Source organism: Neopsephotus bourkii, unplaced genomic scaffold (genome assembly GCF_033783945.1).
Source record: "Neopsephotus bourkii isolate Nb327-2 ecotype Australia unplaced genomic scaffold, CSIRO-AGI_Nbou_v1 NB_1765, whole genome shotgun sequence".
In the NCBI taxonomy this organism is placed as follows: domain Eukaryota; kingdom Metazoa; phylum Chordata; class Aves; order Psittaciformes; family Psittacidae; genus Neopsephotus; species Neopsephotus bourkii.
In genome coordinates, this window is record NW_026902239.1 from 3,141,020 (window position 1) to 3,167,842 (window position 26,823).

Genomic DNA, 26,823 nt, shown 5'->3' on the forward strand with positions numbered 1-26,823 from the left:
AAATATTTAAAGGGCCCCTTGTTACCTGCTAGTATCTCTTTCTTTCCCATGGTAAATGAGAAACGAGCTGGAATGTAAACAGGGGGGAGCAGAAGAATAAGAAATGCACTAGGAGTGCGTTTGGGATAGCCAAATCCTAAGGCTTTGCGCAAGGCCATTGACTTCTGGGGAGAGGGGTTTTCATAGCTTGTAGGGAGCTGATGATGCATGGAGGGCTGACGCTGCAAAACAGCCAGTGTGGGGGGAAGGGAGCAGGGAGAGGGTGAAGGAGTAGTATACACAGCTTTTCACCTTTTGGTCTTTATTCAATTTACTTTCTGCGAGTGTTATGAGAGCACTCAGCGCAACACAACCTGATGAAATAATCACACTTGCAAAACCTGTGTGTATCTAGAAATTGCCAGAACTTCATCTGTATGGAGGGTTCCCATACAGGAAATAAAAGCTGGGTGATTTATGGCATTTTATTGCACTTCTTGGCCATTGCTAATGTTTTCTTCATTGAGAAATGGCAGAAGCTGCAATGTGGATTTTTATTGTGCAGTTTGCCAGCCTTCTCCCCATCCCCCTTTCCTCTTTCTTTTTCTTTTCCTGGGTGAACTTGCTTTGGATTTAGGAGATGAAAGTTTATGGAGGCAGATGAGCATCAAGGGGACTGAATCCAAGCACAGAGCCAATGAGTGTGTTGCCAGATTTTATCTACCCTCACTGAAAATACAGTATCCAGAAAAAGAAGAGTGATTATAAAGAAGAGTGACTTAGCCTCTAACTTACACAAAAATTCTTGGACGGGTTTCTGGTTTTCTTTTTTAAACAAACAAAACAATGCTTCCTGGTTGGCAGTTCCCAAAGTCTTTCCCTTTTTTCCCATTTTTTGGCACATTGCTGAAAGGTCATGCTGATGTATTTCCAAAACATGCTCATTGAGTACAGCTTTGCAAAAAATAAGAGCCCCTTTCTTTAAGGCCTGGTCCTGTTCTCATTTAAGGCAGACACAAAATTTCAACTGTTAGCAGGGATACAGGAGTAGAGCCTAATCACAGAGACAAACTCGCTGTAGCATTAAAGAGCACCAGCTACTCCTAAAGCTGCTGACACCATTATACAATCCTGTTTGCCATTCCTTGTGCCTGCCCGACTGTAATGGTTCAGGCTAACAATGCTACTTTTCAGCCTCAAGTAAGATTTCTGACAATGCAGCAAGGGCTAAATCAGCTGTTTCTCATGTTAAACAAGTCTAGTGACAATTCCTTTGAAAGCCCTTGCGCACAGGCACTCAGGGGAAGGAACTTAAAACCCGGTGTGTTTTATTGCTGGGATGAACCATATTATACCAAAATGTTGCCAGATGAAAATCCTTTCCAAGATTGCACTTTCCATTTGTTCAATGGCCTGCAATTTTATAAGCACCATCCATCAAAATTCACACAGACATGGTTGCTAAAACCAAAAATGTGCGAGGATGTTTTGCATTCTGCTTCCAAACATATGAGTTTGTGGCCATAGTGTCTTGTAATGTGTGCACATGTCTGTACACGTGTGTGTGCATGTGTGCAGCTGCTTTGTTTATTTGGCTTAGGCAAGCAGGCAGGAGGACAGGTAGATGGAGAAAGAGCTTGACTAAAATTCAAGGAACTTATGCTCAGTTCTTAGTGCAGTGTCAGATTTCCTGCATGACCTTGCGTAAGTCACTTATTCTGTCACGCACCTCAGTTGTCTTCACCTGTAAGAACTTTCATTCCTTCCTTCTGGTAGTGCTATAAAATTGAAATGCATTAATGCACCAAGCAAGAATTGGCCAGGAGGCAGAGGGGAGGGGTGGGTGTTAAAAAAGACTTTCTTGAAACTGTGAAGGGTCTCATTTCCTTCCAGGTAACTTTAGCTGAAGAACAGCTAACATTACCAGTATTCACTGTTTGCTGGTAGTAGTGCTTGTAGGCATTAGTCACAAACTAGGAAACCATTGTACTAGGTGCTGTGCAAGCAAAGGACCAATGTGTGATATATTTGGCCTCAAAATTACTATCAGTAGGATTTTCATAATGCTGCATAAACTAAAGCCGCTGTTGAAGATCTTTGTGCCCAGCACTTGTTTTCATAGGGCTTTTATGTTCAAGGGAACATAGTGTGAGCTCAAGCACAAGCACTAAAAGTTCCAAGTATTCCTCTATCATGAAGCCCGCTGCTCTCTCCTTTAGTTACTTCCAGTAAAAAGTGAAATCTTGTTGGCTTCTGGATCAGGCTTTTATCTGAGGAGTTAAAGCAAATGCTGGTCTGCTGCCTTTAAACTCCAGCCCTATTCCCAGTGAGTTTGCAGAGGGCTGAGAGGCTTTGAAAAGAAAGGCAGGGTTTTGTCACCTTTGACACACAAACATCCCAGCAAGTTACCTTTTTGTTTATTCCACTGTACAACTCCGAACACACTGCTTTCAGGGTGCTCACCTTCCATAGCATGACCTTTCAAGCAAATACATCCGTTCAAACTTCGGAATTCATTCAGGTAGAATTAAAATCATTGACCTTTCGTTCTCCTTTCCTCTTAGCCCACCTCCCTTTCATACGCTTTCCCTTTAATATCCAAGAAGCACATCTGCAGTTTTTGCTGTAAACACTGCAAAAAGCATTAAGGTTTTTAAGGTAACCTTGGCAAAATCCAAATTAGAAAACATGCTGCAGTGATTCACATTTCGCAGCATAGCTGAGAGCCTGCATTCCTCAGAACTTTGTGTTGTTTGCTTTATTCCTTCCCCGTTCTCTTTGCAAGCAGCAGGACAAAAAAAAAAAAAAATAAAAAAAAATAAAATAACCCCAAAAAAGCACAAGAATTTTTACTCCACTGGGGGCCTGATATGTGAAACACCATGAAGAGCTAGTTCCTTTTCTGGTCACTGTACTAAAAAGAGACACATTTCTTACAAGTTTAGAATAACTCTGTCAAATCAACAACAACAATAAAACCCCAGGTTTTTTAGAGAAAGCTATGTAGCTTATTACTTGATGACTTCGAACTTCAGCCTCCTTCCCTCCAGTCAGGGCCACTCAGCCAAGAAAGAGTCTTTACTGCTTAAGTCATCATGGTACTGTCATCATTTCCTACCCTGCCAGTGTCATTGCCTTGCATCATCCTCTTCAGCTGTAGGGGACACAAACGCAGTTTGGGGAGCAGGGCAGGGAATGTACCCCAACATCAGCGCAGAGTCAGTCAGCCACGATGGAAGGCATCAGCTCAGTCTCACTGAGCAAGCAAAAGCAAGAGAAAGATGCTACAAAGGGGTGGGGTTCTGTTTTTCTCAGAAACGTGCTGCACTGTAGGACTGTGCCTTTTATTTTTGGCACAAATTGCTGTAGCAAATTATATAGCTTATCAGATGTGGTTTGTTAGGCTCAGTAAAGAAACCACTGCAAGGACTTGTTTTCCTTGTTGTCTGCACCCGATTATGAGATCAGCACAAATCAGATTCCTGATGTTGCTCAGAAACAAGGTTGAAACTCCAAGGGCCTTATTTTTCCTGTAACCAAATTAAGCATGATTGGGTTACAAACCAGTTCACCCCAGTTGGGTTGATTCTCTCTCTGACTTTACGCAAAAGTAGTCTGCCTGTTCACCTGATGCACAAAAATTTATTGGTGGATAGGAAGCTACGTGATCATTTCAATCATGAGGTAAGGCCACAAAGCTCCTCTTAAAACAGCTGAATAGAAGCAACATGCCCTTGCTCCAGGGTTGCATTTGGTCCCTTAGTTAAGTCTGAGAACCCACAGACTGAAGGATCAAATCCTACCTAGACCAGCCCTGAAGGATGTAAACATGAAACAGAGGAGATGCAGAAGGAATTTCAATATTCATTAGTAAATAGGGCTTAGCTACATCAACTAGGGAGCACATACTCTTTTTACTCAGTTCTCTCAGCTACTGGAAGAATTACCTTTGGTAAAGGGGTGGGCAGTGAGGAGATTAACATTGCCAATTAAATCCACTTGCATCCAGAGCTTCATGCACTGCCTCTCCCACACCAGTAAGACACTATCACCACTGAAATGTCATAACCTGTTTGCTCTGATGCCAGCAGATCTACTCAGCAGTGAACAGCTGGTGCCAAAGGTAGAGAGGAACAAGAGGGAGAAGATAGGCCAAATACAATATCCTCAGCCACCCATCTGTTTTCAGGGGAGGAGAGATAATATTTCATTTTCTACCTGTAAAGAAAAATGGATTCATGTCACATCCTTCCTTGATTATCCCCAGCATTATGCAATTCAATAGATTTGCTGTCTTGATTAGACAGGCAGAACAGAATTTTAATTGTGAGTTTCTGGAAGGCAAAATGGAGAGATTTGTATGAAAAAATTGGGAGGCAGCAGCGTTATTGGAAGGCTGAGCTTTTTATAGTCAGTTTTTCTGCTTCATTCGGCCATCTGCCTTTACTTGTGCTCTGCTGCTTGGGGTTGAGAAGTTGCTGGCTTTAAAGATGAGCCGCAAAGTTTAACCAGATAAATAAATGTGTGCAAGATCTCTCCCTACTAGCAGAACAGCCTTCAGCATTCCAGCTACATATGTTGACAAAAGGAATGTTTTAATTTTAACATTATTTTTACTGTTTACCAAACAGAAATGATGCATGTAGTTGCTTGCACAAGTCACAGTTAAAGGAAAATCCCTTTCAAAAAGGCCTGAGAAATTTAGACTGATGAAACTGTTTCACTGGGGGGCAAACAGGGAGATTATATTTTTAAATGCATGCTTATAGATGTATCGGTAGGAAGGGGAGCTATCTTAGGAAGGGGAGCTATCTTAGGAAGGGGAGCTATCTTAGGAAGGAGAGCTATCTGGCCTAGTCCAGTGTTTGTGGATCAGGGAGAAGGTACAAGTGTCTGAGTCAGAAGCCAATGCTAATTTAAGGAATTTGGAGCTCAGTTCATGCCAAAAATTAGGGCTAATATCAGTCCAGGATAAGATGAAATCAAACATGGATTTTCTGATACATTAATTCTAAGTTAGTGATGAAATGTGTCAGGCATATTTATTGGCTAGGTAAGTGGGTAGTAAAGCCATAAGGTAGTCTCTGCTAAAAGGATTCAACCCATTTTGGGACCTTAGTTGCAAACAGTGATTTTTCAGTGAGGTATAATTGTCTCCCTGTCTTTTCAATCATAAAATCCCTGTCAACAGAAAACATCAGTTCTGCAGGTTCGTAAATAGATTGTCCAGAATTTGAATATACAAATTCCAGCCCAAATAATCCATACTTTGAGATGTGTAAGGTCCCTGGCTTAATTCACTGCAAGCAGGACCTTAACCATTCAGTGATGTGTTTTCTCTCAGAAAAACTTTAAAAGAATGCTGGGTTCATTCCAATGGGAAAAACAGTTGCAACCATAAACACTTTCATAGGGCAGTGAAAATGTTCCTTGCCTGGATCTAACCTTTTCCATAGGTGGAATAAATATTAAAACATCTTGAAATAAACTGTTGCTACTAGACAAACTATTTACATTGCTAGATTGGAGTTTTCAGTGTGTTCTTTTCTGTAACATCACCCTAGCAATCCTAGTGTCAGTCCATCTAAAAACTGGACTAACAGTTTTCAGATGTTTTAAGCATCTAAAAACTCACGAAGTTTCAACTTTTTAATCTGAAAAATTGTGCTGGAAGCCTCCTCAGACTGTTCAACATAAGGAGATTTCAGGAATTTCTGTCTTCTCAATGGAAATATTTATATACAACACCTTGTTTTGTGGCTTTACTCTGGTCCTGGCAGTACAGCTGAGACTGCCTGGCACTCAAGCACTGTCCAGTAACATGGACACCTTTGTTTCAGCTACTGTTTCACCCCTCTTTGGCAGTAACCTCTGAGAGTACTTCCATCAGCAGTGCCATGTCTGCAGGTGGGAAAGGCTTGCCCAGTTTTTGCACTACCTTTGCTAGCTGCTATCTCTGCATCTGCACAGGAGGTGCAGTAGCTAACTGTAATGTCACTGTTTCTCCACCATTTTTCACTTTTATAGGTTTGCAATTGTGCAGGCTCTTGTGAGGATTGAAAAACCTGTGCCATCACCTACTGAATACTATTTTGTGCAGAAACAGGAACACTTTTTTTAATAGAGGTCAACTTATGTTTTTTCTTATCTCAAAGAATAAACTGTTCCTTTGGGGACTGTGCTCATACTTCACGTGGATTTTTTTTTCACTTCTTGAAAGAGTGATGCATTAAGAAGCAAACTTACAACAAAAAATTAAAGAAGTATCTGTAGAAATGGTTATGAAATAGCTTTTCACCATTGTCAAAGCACCATTTCAAGACGTGTAACAGATAATTAGGGCCTGACTTGAGGAAATACTTAAGATGTGCCCTGATACAGCAAAGCACTTAAGTATCAGATTATCTTCAGTCTTGGCATTTATTTATACACTTTGCTAAGGCTGATACTGGGCAAGAAAAGCTCATCTGAATTTAAGGCACTTTACTGAGAAGATCAAGATAATATTTCAACTGATTAGCCAGAGTTAAGGGCTTCTCCTTCTCAGCAATACAAAGGACATGCTGATACAACTGAATTCATTAATAACTGCAAATGCTTCCTGCAACCTCTAGAAAATGACGCCTTTTTCCTAAGGACCTCAACTGGGGCTTCAATGCCTGATGGCAGGCATGTGCATATGGAAATGTTATTGCTGGGTTAAACCCTAATCAGTTCCTATTTTTAAAGGGGTTAAGCAAGCAAGTTTGGAATCTGAACTTGCACAAACAAAATTCCATGCACAGAGCAATGGGCTATCTACAGTACCAAAGAAAATACACTAAGGTTTCGTAGCCTCTCCTTTCTGTGGCTCACAGAATCAGTACTGCTGTGCTTAGCAATAAAATATTTATCTAACTACACAGAAATAAATGTTAATTTTAAAATGCATGAAATGTAAAAGAGAGAGAAAAGAAGAAAAGCACTGCTGCAGCCTTCTGTTTGTGGACCTTCTGAATTTTTATTCTAAACACGAGTCTAACAGCATTCATGGAAACACCAGCTCAGCACTGTTGAACAGCACTCTGTTTCTTTATATTTATTTTGCCCCCTCATATTTTCTTCCATTAAAGTTTAGCAATGTACACAAACAAACTGCAGTGAGAAAAAAGAAGACAAAAATGAAACTCATAAAAAGGCAGGCAATAGAAGTGACCTTTACCACTCCTTTGACAGTATTTTGCACATTTGCCGGCTAGTGGCTAAGATTTTTTTTACACTTTCAGGCAACCATAGATGATAACATGAATAAAATTGTATGGTGTCTCATGAATTTAACAGAAACATCTTAGAGGCAATAATTGCTCTTTCTGGAGTGTACTTTAATTTAGAGATGGAATTCTTTCTGTGATTTATGTAGCAGTATATTTTATACCATGTAAGGTATGCTTTTAAATCTGCCTTCTCACATACACACATATTTGAAAAGTTTGCCATACACATGCTTACATAAACATAAACACACAGATTCATAGACATACACATACATAAGAACATGCAACAGGCTTCACATGTATATGTGAATAAATCCATGTAAGAAGGCAGGTATTTGTGTTTGTGCAAATGCAGAAATTTCAAATTATTATATTGCTAATTTGGCATTATGCACAGCCACAATGAATTATAAGCATATATATATATTTGCCATAAAAGATGGCACTCTAAGAGGAAAACATAGGAAACGCTTATGACTGACCTTCAGTACTTTCCAGTAGAGGTTATGGGTAAATTTTGTGTCTATTTGGGATCACTGTAAGCTTCTGATTAGCAGAAATAACCAGATGCGCATTGCTTTGTGGTTTTATTCCTTTAAATAGCAAAAGACACTCTCTGTGTAATGATATGCTAAGGAAGCAGAAACATAGCACCTACCTGTCTTCAAGATTGTCTTCAACTGCTATAACAGGGTGGTAGCCCAGTGTATTAGTTATGGTAGAGACTGCAACAAATACATTTTTGCAGCTTATGGGCCCATTCATTCCATGTGCCAAAACATTTTCTATGCATGCTGTGCATAGGGCACACAACACTTTATGTTTAGTGGTACTCTTCAGTAATGTAACCGCATGAACATCCTCATGCCAGTGACCTAGTCACATTCTGCTATGGATGGCTTAATAACCTGGGGACTAGAAGCCAGGAATTTTATTCCTTTTTCTTCCACTTGCTGGCTTTCCCTTTTTCCTATCCCACAAATTTAACTAAGATTCCACAAATTTTCCCACTCTGCAGCAAAAGGAAACCAGCCCTGTGTAAGTTTTTCCATACACAAGCAAGGCTGGCCTGTTCCACACTAGCCTTCAGATAGGGGCAGTCAGCCAGGACATACTACTTTGTGTAGCCAAGTCCCTGGATGGCCATTGTCCAGCTGCTAAACCACTGCCAGAAGGCTCAAGCCTAGGCGAGGCTAATCATAGCCCCTGCACTGAAGAACAGCTACACGAGACTGTCACTGGAGCAGCCTTAGGACCCTGGCCTCCCACATCCCACCTGAGCTGGTTGCCTGGTGGGCTGGCAGTCTATCTTGGAACTTTTCCTCCAATGCAAAGACATTTAGTTAGTAACAAGAGGTGGAGTAGTTGGGATGGAGGAGCAAAAGACAAGGAGCAACACAGTAGTCCAGTGCTTACCTCATTCAGCCACACTCCTTACTTCATTTGCAGCAAGGCAGAGGTAAATGTGGGTCTGCTGCCTGAAGGTGAGCTATGGAGACAGTTTTCTTTAACCAAAGAGCCAATTCAGTTAGCCTTTTTCACATTCACTATTCCTTCAAAAATATTCATTTTAGTTAGGTACCTGTAGAAAAAGTAACTGTTTAGCATAAAAATGATGGGCCAAGGCCCCCTACCACCTAGGCATAAAGGACTGGGGCTTTTTCATTTCTTTTTTCTCCTCCATGTGTCCTTCTGTGAGTCCCTCCCTGGAAATGGAAATGGTGCATTGTAATGCAGATTTCCTGCAGAATCTCACAGATCACTCTCTGCAGGGATTTCACTCTTCAGCTGAAATACTTTTCAGCCATGGTATTGTTCATTTATTCAACAGCTTTATTTTTAAACATAGAATGCTATAACTGTGCATTACTAATTCCTTTTGAAAGTATTATAGTGTTTATTTTTTGATTGAGGCTTGAGGGCTCAAGATCATTTAGCTGAGTTTTGTTGGGGTCTTTTTTATTCCATTATTTATGAATTTAAAATACACTATGAAAGGATCAAAATAAAGTAAAAGACCTCCAAACCCCACCAACCTTGTTTTCCTTTTTTCAGTCCCAGCACCCAGTCTGTTTTCTTTTTAATGCTTTCCACAGAGAGCCATTTTCTTTAATGTAATCACTGACTGATTGACTCTTGCCTCTGTTTTCACCTTCCTACTATTTGTGGAGGTCACAGAAACAGCAAAGGTTTCATTTAACTTCTCATTAGAGACCACACGTTGGCCCTAAAACACTCAGGAGCACAGAGACAGCCAGAGAAACACCATCCACCTCAGCCCAGAACCAGGGTGTAAGACTAGAACAGGGAAGCGGGGAAATCCTCAGTTCTGCCCTGAATTCACCCCCAGGAGCAGGTCTGGTCTTTGCCCTGGGTCACCTAATGCTGAAGTGATCAGTGTATGGTCTTCAGCAGTGCACTGGCATCTCCTCCTAATGGTGTCAAAAAATTCAGACGAGACAAGAGGAGTAACATGATGGTGAAGAACCTCTCTCTCCCCAGTAGGTAAAGGGAAGATCTGTGCCCCAGTACTACTGGTGCAGCTGGTGCAGAGGGAAGATTTTGTGACCATATGCCCAAGCTTTTCCTCTGCAACTGCTTCAGGGAGATCAATCCATTTTTGTGGAGTAAGGAAAAAACTGACCCACAGAAAACAAGACCTCTGTGGAGGAGGGAGAGGGAAAGGGTGGTATTCACTAGCTTCCCCCACCACTGCAAGCAAACTTTTGGTGTGAGCCTACTCTCAGCATCTTGCATACATGCTGTATGTCTTACCGATGGTAACACTTCAGCAGTGAGCAGAATACATTTGTCCTGTCCTGTTCTTACTATGTTAACCTATGCTAGAGTCTGGAGAAATCCGTTCTCTCTTCACAATTCAAGTTTGCTGGCAGTATCAGGCAGGATGGCTATGGGGATCTAAAGAAAATGAGCTCTGAAGTACTCTGTTTGGGGATCAGATGTTAATTCCTTAAATGATTTAATGCAGTTTAGTAGATTTCAAAAATAAGCAGGGTGGTTTGTCCTTGCAATGATGACCACAGCACACAAAATTTCCAGCCTGGCTCATGGAAAGTTCCTGAAGCATTACACTGATGTTCAAGAAGATGTTTGTACCTTACTGTAGCAGATGAAAGTTTGAGTTCTGTAGGTCTCAAGCATACTTAACTAGAAAAGACTTCATCCCACTTAAAGCAAAGCATAGTATTATTTTGCTGAATCTGGGCCTCCAAAAAAACTGAGTTGTATTGTTGGTCTGGAGGTAATGACCACAGGTATGTTTTTATATCTTTAAAGTAAAAAAACCAGCATATAATGAAAAAGAATATCTAAACTTTAGTTAAGAAACCCTTAGCAGAGGAAGTATTTGTTATGGGATAATAACAGTTGCAACCCATTACGTTACCTTTATAGGCTAAGCTCTGTCATAAAATATGTATGGGCAGTTTTTTGATTCATATAAACATAAATGATTTAATAAAGCATAATTGATTTAGAATTGTAAAAAATCAGCAATCTTGCAGAAAAAATGGGCAGCAGTAGACGGACACATTTTAAGTACTAATGACTCTGACTTAGAAGAATATCTTTACCCAGTGTATAATGCATGAGCAGTAAAATAGGTCAAACCCTGGAAGCATCCACATCTTTGAAATCATTATGAATACAATGGTTTTACTGCATCACCAATTGCATAAGAGCTCAAAGGCAAAGGCATATGTGGAATGCAAAGCACAATGAAAATCCTTGTTCTTGTGTCACAGATTAGAGAGCTACTACAGATTTTGGAGTCTTTCCCAATTTTAATACATTACATTCATGTGGCTGGTACTTTTACTTTTTCCTTTCTCTGTGTGATAGGAGTTTGTGCTTTTTGCAGTGTCCATAAGATATCAGCTATCTGTGATACAGGAAACTTGGCGTGTTAGCAATGATAGTAATTTTTATTCAAAGAAAAGTTTGGCCATCCCATTTCTATTCTGCTATGGCTTTGGGGAGGGCTTCATCCCATGATATCCCATCTCTGACAAACAGGAGAAGCTTGTTCGCTGACTACCTAACACTACAGCTGAATTTATGTCAGTCCTAGGTAATGAAAAAGGCTTTGTTATTTAACAGGAAAATAATAGAGAGCCTTTGTGCAAGGATAATTATAGTGGTTTGGATATTTCTGGATTAACTCTTGGGATGAACATTCATCTCAATAAATCACTAATAAATATACATTAGCATCATGTCTCTCTCCATTTTATACGCTAGTCATCTTTCTCGTACCACTCACAAATTTATCTGTGGTTGTTTTTGTAGTACTGGCTTCAACACCCTTCGTCTATACTTGCTGTATAACTGTAACAAAATAATCAGAACTTCCTGCATTTTACCTCAACCAATCTGTTTTCTGATAAAGAAAGCAGAAACGAAGTTGCATAGCTTGCTGGATATGTGGAAGAGTGATTGATAAATATTTGGACAGCACTTCAAAGAAATAGGACTTGTGTCATCACAGCATTAATTCAGTTTTACATCAGTATTAACCATGTAAACTCATGTCACTATCTTCTTAAAAACCAGCTGCTGAGAATCAGGCCCATAAAGGGCCATGTGCCATTGCTGCTCTTCTTGCAGTATTTCATATTTTTGATCAGTTATCAGTTGCCTGAGCCAGTTCACCATCCAAGTCAATGGGGGCTTTCTGGGAAGAAAGGAGTGGATGCAGGACAGTAGCAAATGTGGATGGCAGGTACCAAAGATGCCTGGCCAGAGGAGCAGGAGTCACTTTTGCCCAGACATCTTACTAGTGTGAATACACACCATGTCAAAGACTAGTTTCTGTGGAAAGAAGAAAAGCATTGAAATTGTACAAAAAGCCCTAAATACTGACCACAAAGATGCACTGCAACTCATGCCTTCATAGTTTATGTTTGTAGACATCAACATGAGCACAAGACTTCACTGTATTATGTCACAGCTCCTTATTTTTGCAAGATGACCCACAGATACAGGCAATGACATTTTGTCCAGTATTATTGCCCTAGCCCTTAGGTCTGACTGAAGATTTTTTGATGAAAATCAGGATACACAAGGTCCAAATATTTACCTTATACTTACAAGTAGTATTACTTGTAGTAAATTGTGCTACCTGATGGCTCTACTCAGTCAGAGGCCTATAAAATGGCCCTCTTTCTTTGAGAGAAAAGTGAGTTACAAAAGTTTACAGACGGAAATGAAGAGTGGGAAAGTACTGCTATTATTATGAAATAAAAGTGCTACAAAATTGCTGTGAAAATTGGAAATCCATAATTTTATTGCTAAACCTGGTTTTGCCTACAATAATAGTCATGAATAGTGGAGATGAGAAAAAAAAGACCCATTAGGTCATTTTTTCCATCTTCTTGTTAATTAAGAGTCTTCCTACAAGGATCTTGACTGTTTTGTTCATTTTAAAAATAGCTAAAGCAATGAGGGTTCAACTCATTCCCTTGGGAAAGCGTTCAGCAGATTAACAGATCTCACTGCTAGAAATTTTTTTCTCATTATCAGCACGGATTTTTCTTTGTTCACTTTCACTCTGTTACTTCTAGTTATACCTGGTTGTATCATTTCTACATTACATCAAATTCCATCATTTTTTCTCATGTCCGTATTTCTTTCAGCCCAGATACTGGGCTAAATCTGAGCTTCAGTGAAGAAACTCAGAGTAGAGATTGGTTATAATAGGTCCTATTTTTACTACATATTGAGCATACAAACAAAGAGAATTGCTGTTTAAATTCTGAATGGGAAATCTGAAGATCAATTTTTGTCTTCAACCAATTTTTTGTCCCCCCAAGTATATGGCTGCTTCTCAAATCCACTTAAAAAGCACTCAGAAAGCAGCTTACAGACACCAGATTCTTCCCTTTCAAGAAAACTGAACTGACGTGCTGGAGCTGCAGATCCCATAGTAGTTCATGTTTAAAGGAAAGGCATGTATTTTTGTTTACTACAGGACCAGTACCAGACATAAGTTTGCTCAGATGGTTATGATAGCTAAGGGTGAATATGTCCTCTATGCAGAAGGTCACAGCAGGGTATGTAACACTTAAGTCGAAATCATGCTCTATGTATATCTCCCTCTGAAATTTTCTCTAATTGGGAGATTCTGGGAAATTTTCTCCATTTATCCATACTTTGGGTATTTCACTGCCTCCTGGAGAAGTCAGTTGTAAGAAGAGTCAATTAAATATTATCAGTAATGGTGTGAGGTAGAAATCCTACTGTATAGTAAGAGAAAACAGTGAAAGATGTGTAAGTAATATTAACTAGTATTATGCATATTGCTTCTCTTTCTTTTCACCCATTCTCAAGTTTCTAAGAACTTTAACATTTAATCCCCTGTAAAGAAAGTGAAAGTTTTATTGATTTATTTTTTTTTCCAGTAAACAGGGAGGAAAACCCATGAAAAAAAGCACAACAGTCTTCCAGCCAATGTCAAACAGGGAGAAAATGGAACCAAACTGCCAGTAAACAAATGAACAAATGCATTTCAGAAGCTTATATTAACCTTAAATTGAACTAATCAAATTGTAATCATATATTTCCTGTTGGTTCTCCAAGACAGTTATCCTTTTGTTTGAAACACATTCTCCATAAAATGACGTTGGTCTCAACATACCACCTTTTTTCAAGTTGACAACTTTTCTCAAGAGGGAAAATAAAAGGACAAAATATACTGACCTGTAGCCAGACTCCTAAACCTGTGGCCAGGTACCCTAAAGAGAAACTAAAACTCACACAGAAGAGCTAATGCTTCTTTTTAGCAAGCCGTTGCTTTTTCCATTTTGCTAATTTTCAGGGGAGAATAACTGTGTCAAAAATTCATTCATAGATGTAGATGAGGCCCTAAAGTGTCATTGTTTAGTAGTGGACTTGGCAGTGCCAGCGTAAAGTTTGGACTTGATGATCCTAAAGGTCTTTTCCAACTTAGTTGATTCTATGATTCTAGATCTTTGCTTCCTGTTTCTGTGCAACTCCTCCCTTCTTTTCTCAGACAAGTGAAATATTTTCTGATTTGCAAACAGCAAGCTTGTTCTACCCAAGTGTCCCTTGCTCTTGTGAAAATAATTTCCATCTGCTTGGCTTACCCTGCATCATACACATTCTGGGATGAGAGATTACTTCAGTGTGAAGTCTCTGGATCTAGTCAGCTGAATGGCAGAAAGAATAAGTGGATTACAGGAGGTAAAAAATCAAATTGAAAATAAATGTTTAAAACTATGTTAAAACGTGTGTTGTACATCACAAGAAAGCCCAATGCATCTGCATTCTGGAGAATAGTATAATTCACCTGTATTGATTCCTTGATACCAATCAATGGCACCTGTGAACTGTCAAGCCTTCTTGTGCATATGCCAGTCCCTTGAAATTAGCTAGTGTGAAAAATGTTCTTGTGGTTTTGTTTCCTCTGCAGGGTTTTGGGTTAGGGTTTTGTATTGTGGTTTTGCTTTTCGGGGGTATTGGTTGCTAATTTAAAATGCAAGAGAAAGAAATTCACCAGTTCAAGGCCCTCAAAGAGCAGGTTTACTATGCTCCATATATGTTCTTACCTTGTGTTTGTCACCATTTCTGAGCTCTGTCTGTTACTGCATGAAGCAACCTGCTTTATCATTCTCTCCTGAGAGCACTGCGGGCAGTCTGGGTTCTGCTTTAGAATCTATTTAAGTGTTACATACACATTCATGTGGTATCAGTTTATATTTTAAAAAAGTAAGCTCAAAGGACTGATAGTGATAAAATTTACGGTAGCCTTTAGTTCTTCTGGATATACCCTCAACATTTCCAGGCTGCTGAGCAGGAAAGCTGTCACTCATTAACTTAGTGCTGAATGTCCCAAACAACAACCTGAGCCAGAGGTGCCTGCAAGGGTTGCTCTCAATGCAAGACACTCCATTCCTCAAACACTAAATGATTTGCAGCCCTTTTTCCAGCCAAGGAACCCAGGAAAGAAAAGCCCAGATCTACAGCCCAGACTGAGATGAAGCTTTACCCTTCTCTTATTCTTCCGCGAATCAGGGTAGGGAACTTTAGAAGATGTTCTTAGAAGCATGTTTCCCCTATTACTCAGAAGTCCCTTGTTTTCCTTAGGAATTTTTGGGGATCTTTACACCAAAAGATGTGTAGTGGTCAAGACTGCTGACACACCATAAGGCGTGTGAGGGCTCCCTGGGACTATGATTCTCTCCAGCCTGCAACACAGAAAACTTAGGTGACTCTGTAGCCTTCAGGGAGACTGTTTTGAAACTGCATGAAACAAATCATTCCAAAAAATAATTTCCACAGTCAAAAGTTGGAGATATTAGTCCATAAATCAAACCTGTATTGCATTTAGTCCCTCTACTCTATTTCTCTCCTTGAAGACATTCAAGCAAAACAGGCTTCCTTGCTCCAAACAGTAAAGTTAATACCAACCATTGCCTTCTAAATTAATTTAAGAAGCCTGTTTGGTTGTGGCTGTATCAGGGGGCAAGAAAGAGTAAAGTTGTTGTGATCCTTCAATTCCAAAAGTACAGTCAAGTCAAATATTTAGATGAGCTTCTGATGTGTGCTGTTTTTGGTAAGCACTAATGTTTTCAAGAAGTCCCATAGATAGGCTTGGCAGTCTTCATTTTACTCCAGAAAGGATTTTGTATCATCAGTTACACCCTAAAACACACAGGCTCACAGGAGCAATGGAAACTGACCTTTGCAATAACGTTGCTGACATAAGACAGCAGTATATATAGATTTATATAATGTCTTGACCAAATCTATACAAGTCCTACTACAGTTCCAGCTTTTCAACTGTAGATCAAGACAGTAATAACAAAAAAAAAAAAATTAAGTTCATAAAACACTACAGTAAGTTCTTAGCGAGATTCTAACAAAATCTGGTGAAATACCAAAGTGATCAGTCTTACTTTATATTCAGACAAACTAGCAGGTTAGGTGCTTGAATTTACCATAAGAAAGGCTTGGCTTATTAACTGTGTCTGAGCAGCCCTTTCTCCCAGCATTGCTAACTGTGGGCCAGCTCCAGCAAAAGTACCCGTAGTTGCTGGTGCAGACAACTAGAGACAAGTTCACAGGAGGTTCTGCGCAGCAAAGCAAATAATACCTTAGACCTCCTGATTTTGCTGTGACCAGAGGGGCTGCATTGCTATTAGCAATGGGGAGGGAGAGGGACAATTTTTGCCAGGGAAGGAAAATCCTAATGAAGGCAAGGGCATGGAAGTGACAATTCAAACCAAGCAGCTCCAAAGCACTATTACTACTTTCAGAATCCTTTAAACATGTGAAGAAAAGCATGAATTCAATTAATCAATTGTCTTTTAAAGCAGCTGAGGTAGCGCTCTGACTATTACCTGTGCTTTTAGAGTGCATATCAAATGTGTCATTCAGGCTTCTGAAGACAAGAAAGATACGAATTAATCACCTTGTTACAAATTAATCACCCTGAGATTAGGGATAAAAATTTCAAAAGCACCTTAAAATGACTTAGAAATCTAATTCCCATTTTCAGAATTGACTTAGGCAGTTATATCCTGACTCTAGTCAAAAGTCAATGGGATGATGTCTCCTAAATCACTCTAATGCATCCAAAAATGTTACTCACTTCTATATGTAATACAACACCAAGTCCCTCTGTAGTCCCATTTGCCCTTCAGTGAGCATCCCGGGCTTCTGCTTTTTCATCCCCGATTTCAGTCCACATTTACCATATGTTGTGCTTTCATTTTCATTAAACATTTTGAAAGATGAAGGTTTCAGACAGTGAGCTGCTCTTTCATTCATCTTTCCACACAGAAACCTAGCATCACTAAACTATCAATTTCAGACTATTATTTTTAACTAATCAGAAAGGAAATGTTTTTCCTGACAATGACAGCTAAATCTGTCCACCCATTTTTCTACTTTACAAGATCATACAGCATGTAGCACTGTTGTTGCGTCTCAGATTGTGTGTTTTGGTCTTCTTTCACTTACATGCCCTTTTCATACGTTAATGAGCAACTACAGGATAGCCAAAGTATCTTTTGAGTCCTAAGCCGATAGAGCAATAGTTGAGCTATCTGGATGTTACCACTCTTCCATTGCCCAGATTATGATAATACCTCTTTTCCTCCTTGGGGCATTGGAAAAATCTTTTATTTCTCCATCTCTCTTTCCATCCACCCTGTGTCTGGCATGTCCGTTGTATCTGCAACATTATGTTGGTAGCACTTCTATCATAAATGTCTGATTCCACGGTGACACAAGGTATGAAAAATAAAGTAAGGTATATGTATGTCTAGATTACACCTATTCACAAGCATATACGAATGTAATATCTTGCTCTCTGTTACAAAAAAGATGAACTTCCTAGTGCTAGTGAATGACCAGTTAGAAAAGGGAATTAAGATAGGGCAGGGAGGCAGTGAACAAAAGCAAAAATCACATTCAGATCCGAAGGAAAATTATATTCACAGTAAGCCGGCAGTCATCCAGGCTTTCAGCTCTTTTTATGATTTCTCCTTCCCCCTTTTGATTGCTTACTTTTTAGTTCTTTTGCCCAAGACTCTGTATTTTTCACTCTTTTGTCACCTCCCCTAGACAAAAGCACAGAACCTGGGGAAAAGGATCGGGGAAGGGGAAATTCCTATCTTGACATTTATTTCTTCAGTGACCTTGACAAAGTCACTTAATTTATTGTTTCCCTTGCTGTAACAAAATGGACAGGAATGAAAATAAAGTCTTTTTCTAACATTCTCAACTGCTTTGTGATCCAATCCTATCTGCTAAGTCGGCTTTCAAACCCCAGACTAAGTTAGTGCAGATTTGAGCTGTAATTGTGATCAGTAATGCCTCGCCTCTCTTCTAGACGCACTTTCTGCAGCGGTCAATACCTGTTCAGCAGCTGGTCATGGTGGGAGAATAGCAATTGCCAGAATAAATGCTATACCCTTTCTCCCAAGCCTGTTGCATCTCAATAAACTCTTCAGTGTCTCTGGCAAAGGGGGAATTCAAAAGGGTGGTCCCAAATCAGGACTCTGAAGGGCTCTGCATTCAGAATAAGACACTATGGGAGTATCATGATGACAGCTGCACTTACATCACTGAAAATAATTATTCTGATCCATGAACACAAGCTAAGCCATAAGAATAGTCTTGTAAGCAAGGTCTGTTTTAATAGAAACATAAGTATTATGCATTACAGTCTATTATAAATTGGTTGTAATTTTCTCCTGACACTCTGTGAATTAAACTAGTTAGGATACAAAAAAAAATAACAAATGCCACAAAGCAGAAAGCAAGCTCAGTGTCTGAAGGTTAATGATTGCTCATGAAAGCTACAGAAATAAATTATCTGCCTAGGGACACTGTCACATGATCGGCACAAAAGCTGCAACAGCCGAAAATGTTTATGTAGAGAAAAAAACACTGTCAGCATCACAGGGCCCTTCCCCCACCGCGGAGCCGGAGTCCCGAGCCAAACAGCTGCTCCTGACTGCTTACATTAAACTAATTTGTGCTGCAACATTGCAGCTGCTTAATTTTTAGACTGAACTTTATCACCAATAAGTGTTACAATAACAAGTGATCCAGCCCTATCTCTGAAGAAATAGCAAGTTTCTCAACAACAAAGGCAGATTAAGGTGCCAAAATTCAAGAAAGAAGACTATGCCCAAACCAGTATTTTAAATCATCATGATCTACTCTTGCTTTTACAGGGAAAGGCTTAAAAGATGGGTTTGGTCCTATATTAACTGGGGTCAGGCTGTGCCCCTGAGTGGATGAAGGTTCTCCCACCCTGATACTGGGGACCAGTGGCCAAGACCCACAGCAGAGGCTAATGGAGAAGCAAAGTGGAAGCAAGATGAGGTGCTGGGGCTTCAGGGGGTTGCACATCCTTCACAGCTGGTCCCCCTTGCGTTGGGCAGAGGCCCATCACTTGCCCTTTTTCCAGCAGTCTTGCCCCTTTGCCTTTCTGGGTTCCCACTGGTTGTAGGGTTCAGTGTCCTGTAGCACTGCTTGCACATCCTTCTGGCCACAGATTCACTGGTGTCTCCTTAAAACGTTTATTGCAGCCAACATTTAAAAAGAAGAAGTAAGAAAATAAAAGGGGAGGGGGGGAGAGAATACGAGATAGCTCATTCATATCCTAACAGCTTGAAAGCCCTGACCTCCTCCTCACCCCTCCCTCTGCCTCCCCCCTTTAAAAATGTGTTCAAAGGCAGTTGCATAGGAGGAAGTGTTTACAGAGCGGGAGCAGAGTGGTGCTCCTTGGGTAACAGAAGTGCTGCAATTACAAAATGTCACATGTTGTTCCTCCCGTTTTCCTCTGTTAACATGCAGACCTTCATCTTTTGCTGAAACAGACACTGACCTGAACTGGTGGTGGTTCCTGCCAAATATGCAGGCACTGTTTTGTTACATTTTGGAACTCAGCGAAGTCCATGTGTCAGGCATTTACTTGCACTCAGGAAACGAGTGCTCAAACCAAAGCCCTCCCCGCCCCCTCCTACCCCCAGTGCTTGGAATGCACAGAAACTTTTCAGTTTTTAATTAGTTTTAATATGATTAATATTTGTAGACAAGTATCTTGTTAAAGATACAAACCGAGTGTGCTTGTTAAAAATTAAAAAACAAAAAATATGAAAAGACAAAAGAAAAGGACCATTTAGATGTACTGATCTTAGTTATTAAGAAAACAAATTGAGACAGGGGGAGAAATAAACCCACCAAGAGAGCAATTATACAGTTAAACAAAAAGCTGTATTTGCTCGCGGTGGTAAAAGAGTTGCGGTGGTAAAAGAGTTGCAGATAGGCTGTTGCTTGCCTGTGTGTGCTTAGGGGGGAAGACAAGCATGGGGAATTGGCAATGTAAATACAGGGGTTCTCCAGTACACCCCACCTTTTCCAGTCTTCCAAACACCAGCTAGGAGGAGGAGATGCTAAATGAAATGATAGATTCTTTCTATTCAATTTAAAAGCATAAAATAAATACAGAATCCCGTGGGGAGAAGTGGCTTTTATTTTTTATCAAAATAATATTAGTCAAGCTTTTGCCCAACAGCAGGAGCTGATGGTATCTGGAGTCTGTTTTATTCCACCCAAAATGTGTAAGAATAGGGGCGACTGGATAAACAGGCCCCAGGAGCTGCTGGCTGCTCTTCATGGAGCAAAGCTGCAAACAGAAAAAACATTTCAAGAAGAAAAAATGGGGTAAAGCAGATAATAGCAAAATCTCTTGCACCCTTATGAGATCTTCCTCTCAAGTTTGGTCTTTAAACCTTTAAAACTTTATTGATGTTTTAAAAGAGCACCTCTGGAAGAATAATGGAAGAGCTAAGGCCCAGCTACAAAACTGGAACTCTCATCTCTACAACATAGGAGAGCAGTGTGAGGAGATAGATAATTGCAAGTAAGGTGAGAGAAAAAAGAAGGAAAGGCTGAGTTTAGGAGTGATTGGAATCAGAAGTTTTAGGGAAAACAGGGATATTGGAAAAGGAGGGTGCCTCAGGTCCAGAGGCTTTATGGCAGAATCCAAAATTATGAGAAGAAAACAAAAGGAGAAATCAAAAGGAAGAAGCAGCACACTCAGAGAATGTATGTAGACACTTATTTCTTAAATAATACTCTCTTAAGTGAAGGACCTTAAATATAGGACCAAAAGCAAATGTGGGAATTCAAGGATACCCACCCGGGCAGGTGGCTCTACACATTCTCAAGTCACACTGGGTGCCTCAGCCAGTGCATTATTCCAGGGGAAAGGTTGGTATTCTCCTGCCATCCAAATTCTCTCCTAATACCTGAAAACATTCCCAGCCAAATACAGGTGAAACTAAATATGTCTATAAAAAGGTTCAGTTTCACTGAATCAACATTCTCCAATAAGCCTCAGAAAATCACGGTCCAGCATAATATTCATGAGAACAATGAATACTCAGTCAGGTCTGCACAGCCTAAGCACACATATGCGTTTACGTGATTCACTTACGACTATACTACTGACCTCTAATTCATTCCTTTACCCTTTTTCCTTCAGATGCATTTGCACACTGACAAACCATTTTCTTTTTAAATCAATTGGCCAGGAAAAAGGTTTCCTCCATCTGCAGAAATTCCTGTGCTTGCCATCCAATAAATTTACCCAGCTGTCATTGTGGAGTGACATGGCAAAACAGCACATTCAGTATGAGCCATGTGAGAAATTAACTGTATAAAAAATAACTTTATCAAGCATCTTTGACCTCTGCATATTAATCCTGCTCTCTGGGACTTAGTTTAATATTTCAGGGTCATAAGAAGTTCCAGAAATCTTTGCTTTTCTTTCTCCCCAGATTACTCCTAAAGACAAAGGCAGACAAAATCTATCCCAGAGAGATTTTTGTATTAATAAAAATCATAACTTAAAGCCTGGAATATTTCCAGTGTTGTTAATCAGAAAAGGTAACTAAAAGGAAAAACCAATCCTTTCCAACAGGTCCTTGTTCTTACATCTAGCTCTTAAAACTTCTTCAAATATCAGATTTTAAACTCTCTATATTTTAAAGTTATTTTCAGGATTTTGTTTATCACTGCCTCCGAGGCCTTGGATAAATATACAGGTGGAAATTAACAGAGTTTACAAGCAGAATTTTTTTTTTTATTTCTTATAAAAATTGAAAATATTTTTTCTGTTGGCACAATACATGCATCGTATTTCATTAACAAAGTGCTGTGATAGAATAGTACTATTCATACCAGCATGAGATGACCCACTGTATTTTAATCATTAATAGTGTGGCTGACCCCAATTCACACTGAAAAAACATCCTATCATAATGTATTTTCTCTCTGTGTGTATATATATAAATATAAAATATATAACACTACTCTTCACCATTTAAAACCAATAATTTCACAGCATCACAGTATCACACTATGTTAGAGATTGGAAGGGACCTCAAAAGATCATCTAGTCCAATCCCCCTGCCGGAGCAGGAACACCTAGATAAGGTTACACAGGAACATGTCCAGGCGGGTCTTGAATGTCTCCAAAGAAGGAGATTCCACAACCTCCCTGGGCAGCCTGTTCCAGTGTTCCGTCACCCTCACTGAGAAGAAGTTTCTTCTCAGGTTTAAGTGGAACCTCTTGTGTTCCAATTTGTACCCATTTCCCCTTGTCCTCTCACTGTTTGCCACTGAGAAGAGCCTGGCTCCATCCTCGTGACACTCCCCCTTTATATATTTATATACACTAACAAGGTCACCCCTCAATCTCCTCCTCTCCAAACTATAGAGACCCAGCTCCCTCAGTCTTTCCTCATAAGGGAGATGCTCCACTCCCTTAATCATCTTAGTTGCCCTGCGCTGGACTCTCTCCAGCAGGTCCCTGTCCTTGTTAAACTGAGGGGCCCAGAACTGGACACAATATTCCAGATGAGGTCTCACCAGGGCTGAGTAGAGGGGAAGGAGAACCTCTCTCAACCTACTAACCACCCCCCTTCCTTGTTCAGGAAACGAGTGCTCAAACCAAAGCCCTCCCCGCCCCCTCCTACCCTTGTTCAGGATCTAAACAAGGATCCTGAACCATCCTTGTTCAGGATCTAAATGGAACTAAAATAATTTATTTCCATTTAGATCCTGAACAAAATGTACCATATTTATTTTCACTTTTAGCAAGAATATATGGCTTACTTCTAATCATCACATAAGCTGAAGCAGTTAATAAGGTATGCAATAATTTTAATTCAGAGCATTAGTCCCCAAAGTTACAATGCTCATGTGTTATTTTTTAGAAAGACAAAATAAGAACAAACATACATGAAGAACGAATACTGTAAACCTCTTGTTTTATACAAAGCTGAATTTCAGCCATAAGTTTTGTGTTCAAGCTACTTCAGAATGTTTTGGAGGAAAGAGGTACTAGGGTTTTGACCAGTTCTTGGCTTTTATTCTTGCTTTCTTGAAAGAATATCTATTAAGGAATAAAATTCTCCACAGCTAACTCTCTGGAGTTTAGATTAAGCCTTTCAGCCACAGCTAAGTCTCTCTAGCAGAAGCAGGTTTGCTAAACAGTCATAAATATTTCCTGGTTCATTTATGCAATATACAACTCGGGGGGGCCAGTGGCTCACTTTGATGCTCAATCACTACCTCCCTGCCCAACACCAGCTACGTTCCCTGAGGCAGACCATATGGGACAACTGGAGGTCGAGCCACATCATCCACATTGCAGTGAAGATGCTTAGGTCCAGATTCTTTCTCCTACATCTCTGCAATTCATCTAAGCTTATTTTCTCAAGCTGCAAAATTACGCGGCTGTTGTTATCTGTCCTGTATAGTCAATAGAGGAAAACACGTTGCTTCAATGTCCAACCCAGCCTACATAAACCAGACTTAAAATCCTTCTGAATTTTCCTGTCTCTCTTTCTCCCTTGACTGCAGAGAAAATCTACGAAAACTAAGCTCTGGTTTTTGGCAACTTAGTTAAGCACCTAAATTTAGATAGATCTAATCTCTGCCTCTAAGGAAATTTCAGTGGAAAGAAAGCTTTGATGAAAAATAGAAATTAACTTTTTATGAGAATTTTATTGTGATCTTGTTCCTTTTATCCAGATCAGCTCTAATTAAAACCAATAACTTCACCTTTAGTCAGAAGCTTTGAGCTGTCAGCATAAGGATATCACAGGACTTCCTTAAGAACTCATTTAAATAAATTCAAGCAACATTTCTAAGCTCGGTTTTGAGATCTCAGGATACTGCTTCATAGAGGAATATTTCCATGGACCACGCAGAAGGTAAAAAGGACACACAGCTTTTTGCAAGGTGGGGATGTGAAATACATGGGCATATTTGTTTTATCAGCAGAAAAAACAAAAATATGGGAACATGTGCCACACCAGCTTTCCGACTAGCCAGAGCTAGGCAAAGTGTCTTAACAAGTACCTTCCACCAAGACCTGTAACTTCTCCCTAAATCCAGCATCTCATTTTATGCATATGTTGGAGTTGAGGGGTTTCTAAATAAATTATTAGAATACACCTATAGAAGAATACTGAAGTATAGCACCTAAGAGTGCCCTTTGGGACCATCCAAGAAGGAAGGAAAAGCATCTCAGGGCAACCATTTTCACATCTGCTATACACTAAGATGGTTCAGCTGAGTGAACAAGGTAAAGTTATTCCTAAAAGAATCACTGTTGAACAGGCCATTTACCCATACTCTATCAATAACCTCTAGCTGAAAAACTGAAAATGGGACAGCTGGCAGGGTTGTTAGAGTTGTACCATTGATTCTGGAGCAACATGAGCCCCACATTATTGCCTCTGTGAGTACCAAAATACCACTTCCTAGTAGTTCTTCATAGCGCGTTATTAACTGCCTAAGCAATACAATGAGTCAGCAATGGCCTTCACTAGTCAGAAAAGGCAACAATCCAAACTCATGGTGCCCCCAGATGGCTCCAATAAGTCCAGAAACCTCAGTGACAGCTAATGACCAAAACCGAAAGAGTGATGACACTGAATGTGACTTCTGAGCTAGTTATATGTTAATGCTCCTTGCCATACTGTATGTAGTAATTGAAAATCGCTAATTGCAGAGATGAACTGTCAGATGTTCTCAAAGGGTTTTTTAATCACAGAAGACCATGGTTCCTACAGAAAGATAGCTTTAGACTTGAAAATTTCTTTGCTGAAGGGGACCTCTGATTCAAAAGGGAGGGGAAGGTTCAAAACAGCGGGGGGGGGGGGAGGGAGTTAAGAAAGCCAAAGAATGTTTCTCATATATTTGAAATTGCAATCCCCTAAAAGATAAATTTAGAGTAATTTCAAGACAGAAAACTTATTTTCAAAAGCCATATTTTACACATCTCACATGAGTGATTACAGTTAGGGGGAACATCATAATGTCACAAAGCATAAACAACAAAATGAATAAAGAATCCAGCAATTTACAATAAATCTTTAAAACAAAGAGTACAAAAAAGAGAAAATGAGCTTCAGAACAGTCTCACATTGAACCTAATCACTGTTCCACCTAACTAGTAAGAAGAAAGTGATCATGAAAAGTGGTTTTTACACATTCCTTGTACTATCATTTTTTGAACAAAAGCTGAAACTAGTGCTCAAAGTATTTCTCAGAACAATCTGCAAAAATAAACCACCAAATACTAAATCTTGAGATGATCCTTTATTATCCATTATTATTTAAATTAGAAGGCATGTGTATGTCCTAGGATTCAGAGAAGAAAAATCATATATTTAATTATACAAGTGTGTGAAAATTAGAGTGGTTTAGGAGCTTCCTGGCAAAACGTCATTTTTTCAGAAATGTTGACTGATCAAAACAGAAGTTAAGCAACTTTGGTTTAATTACAAAAAAACTTGGAAATGTTGGCAACTCTCCCGAAAAGCCATAGAAAAAATGTTTGAAGATCTGATTCCATATTTTTTAATTGGAAACTATATTTTATTATTAAGATGACTTTTTATTAGAGTTTTAAATTCACAGATAGTAAACAAAGTCCTGGAAAATGAAACTCTGTGCTATCAGAGTTTCCCTGCTATCAGTTTTGGCACAAGCTCATTTACGTTCATGTCTGTCTCGTCCAAGTTAGTGCAAACATGATTCAAACAAAACATTTATAAGAGAGGTCTGTGCCTTCAGAACACATTGTTTGCAAAAACAAAGCATAATGAACAGATCTGACCACAGACAGTGTTAGACTTTACTAGATTTAGAGAGAAGAAAGTGCTTTTCAACCTAGAAAAATTCACCTGAAGTCCCAATTTCCAGCTCCATCCAGTCCCTCACTTTCAAGTTCATCCTTCACCTGTCTTGCTGCTCAAACCTCCTCAAAAACATGCATCATGAGGAATGAGTCTGCACCCAAGTTTTTGCTGCTGAGCAACTGGTATCTAGGAACAGGGCATGGGGTCTACAAGGACTGCAGTCTATGGAGACATGGAGTCTACATGTGCCTCACATCACCCTTGATTATAAAACCACATCAAACTCCCTCACATCATGAGTGCTGGCTATGAAAATGCAGTTTAATACATCAAGCTAGACACTGAGAAAAGCAGAAGTTAAAAAAAAGCTAAACTTGCATGAAGTATGCTTTGAAAAACCATCACTTCATTCATTTCCTACGATTTCACAACTTTCTAAACAAAGTATGAAGTATATTCCAAATAAAGTGTTTTCTCTTTGGGTCAGAATTGTTTATAAGCATCACCTTCATCTCATCTAAGAACAGATTGCTGAAGCAGTAACACTACTTAGAAGAAAATATCCTGCTTTGAAAGGGCAGTAGAAACTGGCCTTTACCATGAATTGCCACCATCACTAATGAAAGTGGCTAGCTGGAAGGCTAACGAGACCTCTCATCAGGGAATGTTAATGGAGAGGAATCAACCTTATAAGCAATAAGTGAACAATCAGGTAATGGAGTCAAGGAACCATATAGGCAAGGTGGAAAATAAATGCCAGGGACCTGAGAAATCTAATCAATGCCTGATTAAGCTAATTGAAGCCTGGCCACTGAAAATTAATGATTTGGAAAATTGCTCCCAGAACAGAAAAAGCAGAGATTGCTGGATCTCAC

The 26,823-nt window shown here is 39.6% G+C and overlaps 1 long non-coding RNA gene across 1 annotated transcript in view; it reads right to left on the bottom strand.

The window, feature by feature from the left end:
* Positions 1 to 8,181: 8,181 nt before the first annotated feature.
* Positions 8,182 to 26,823, bottom strand: part of LOC133225657 (uncharacterized) — a 52,611-nt gene continuing 33,969 nt past the window's right edge. Inside the window, exon 3 of the long non-coding RNA XR_009729227.1 lies at positions 8,182 to 8,814. This is a non-coding gene — a long non-coding RNA (uncharacterized LOC133225657). The remainder of the gene's footprint in view (positions 8,815 to 26,823) is intronic.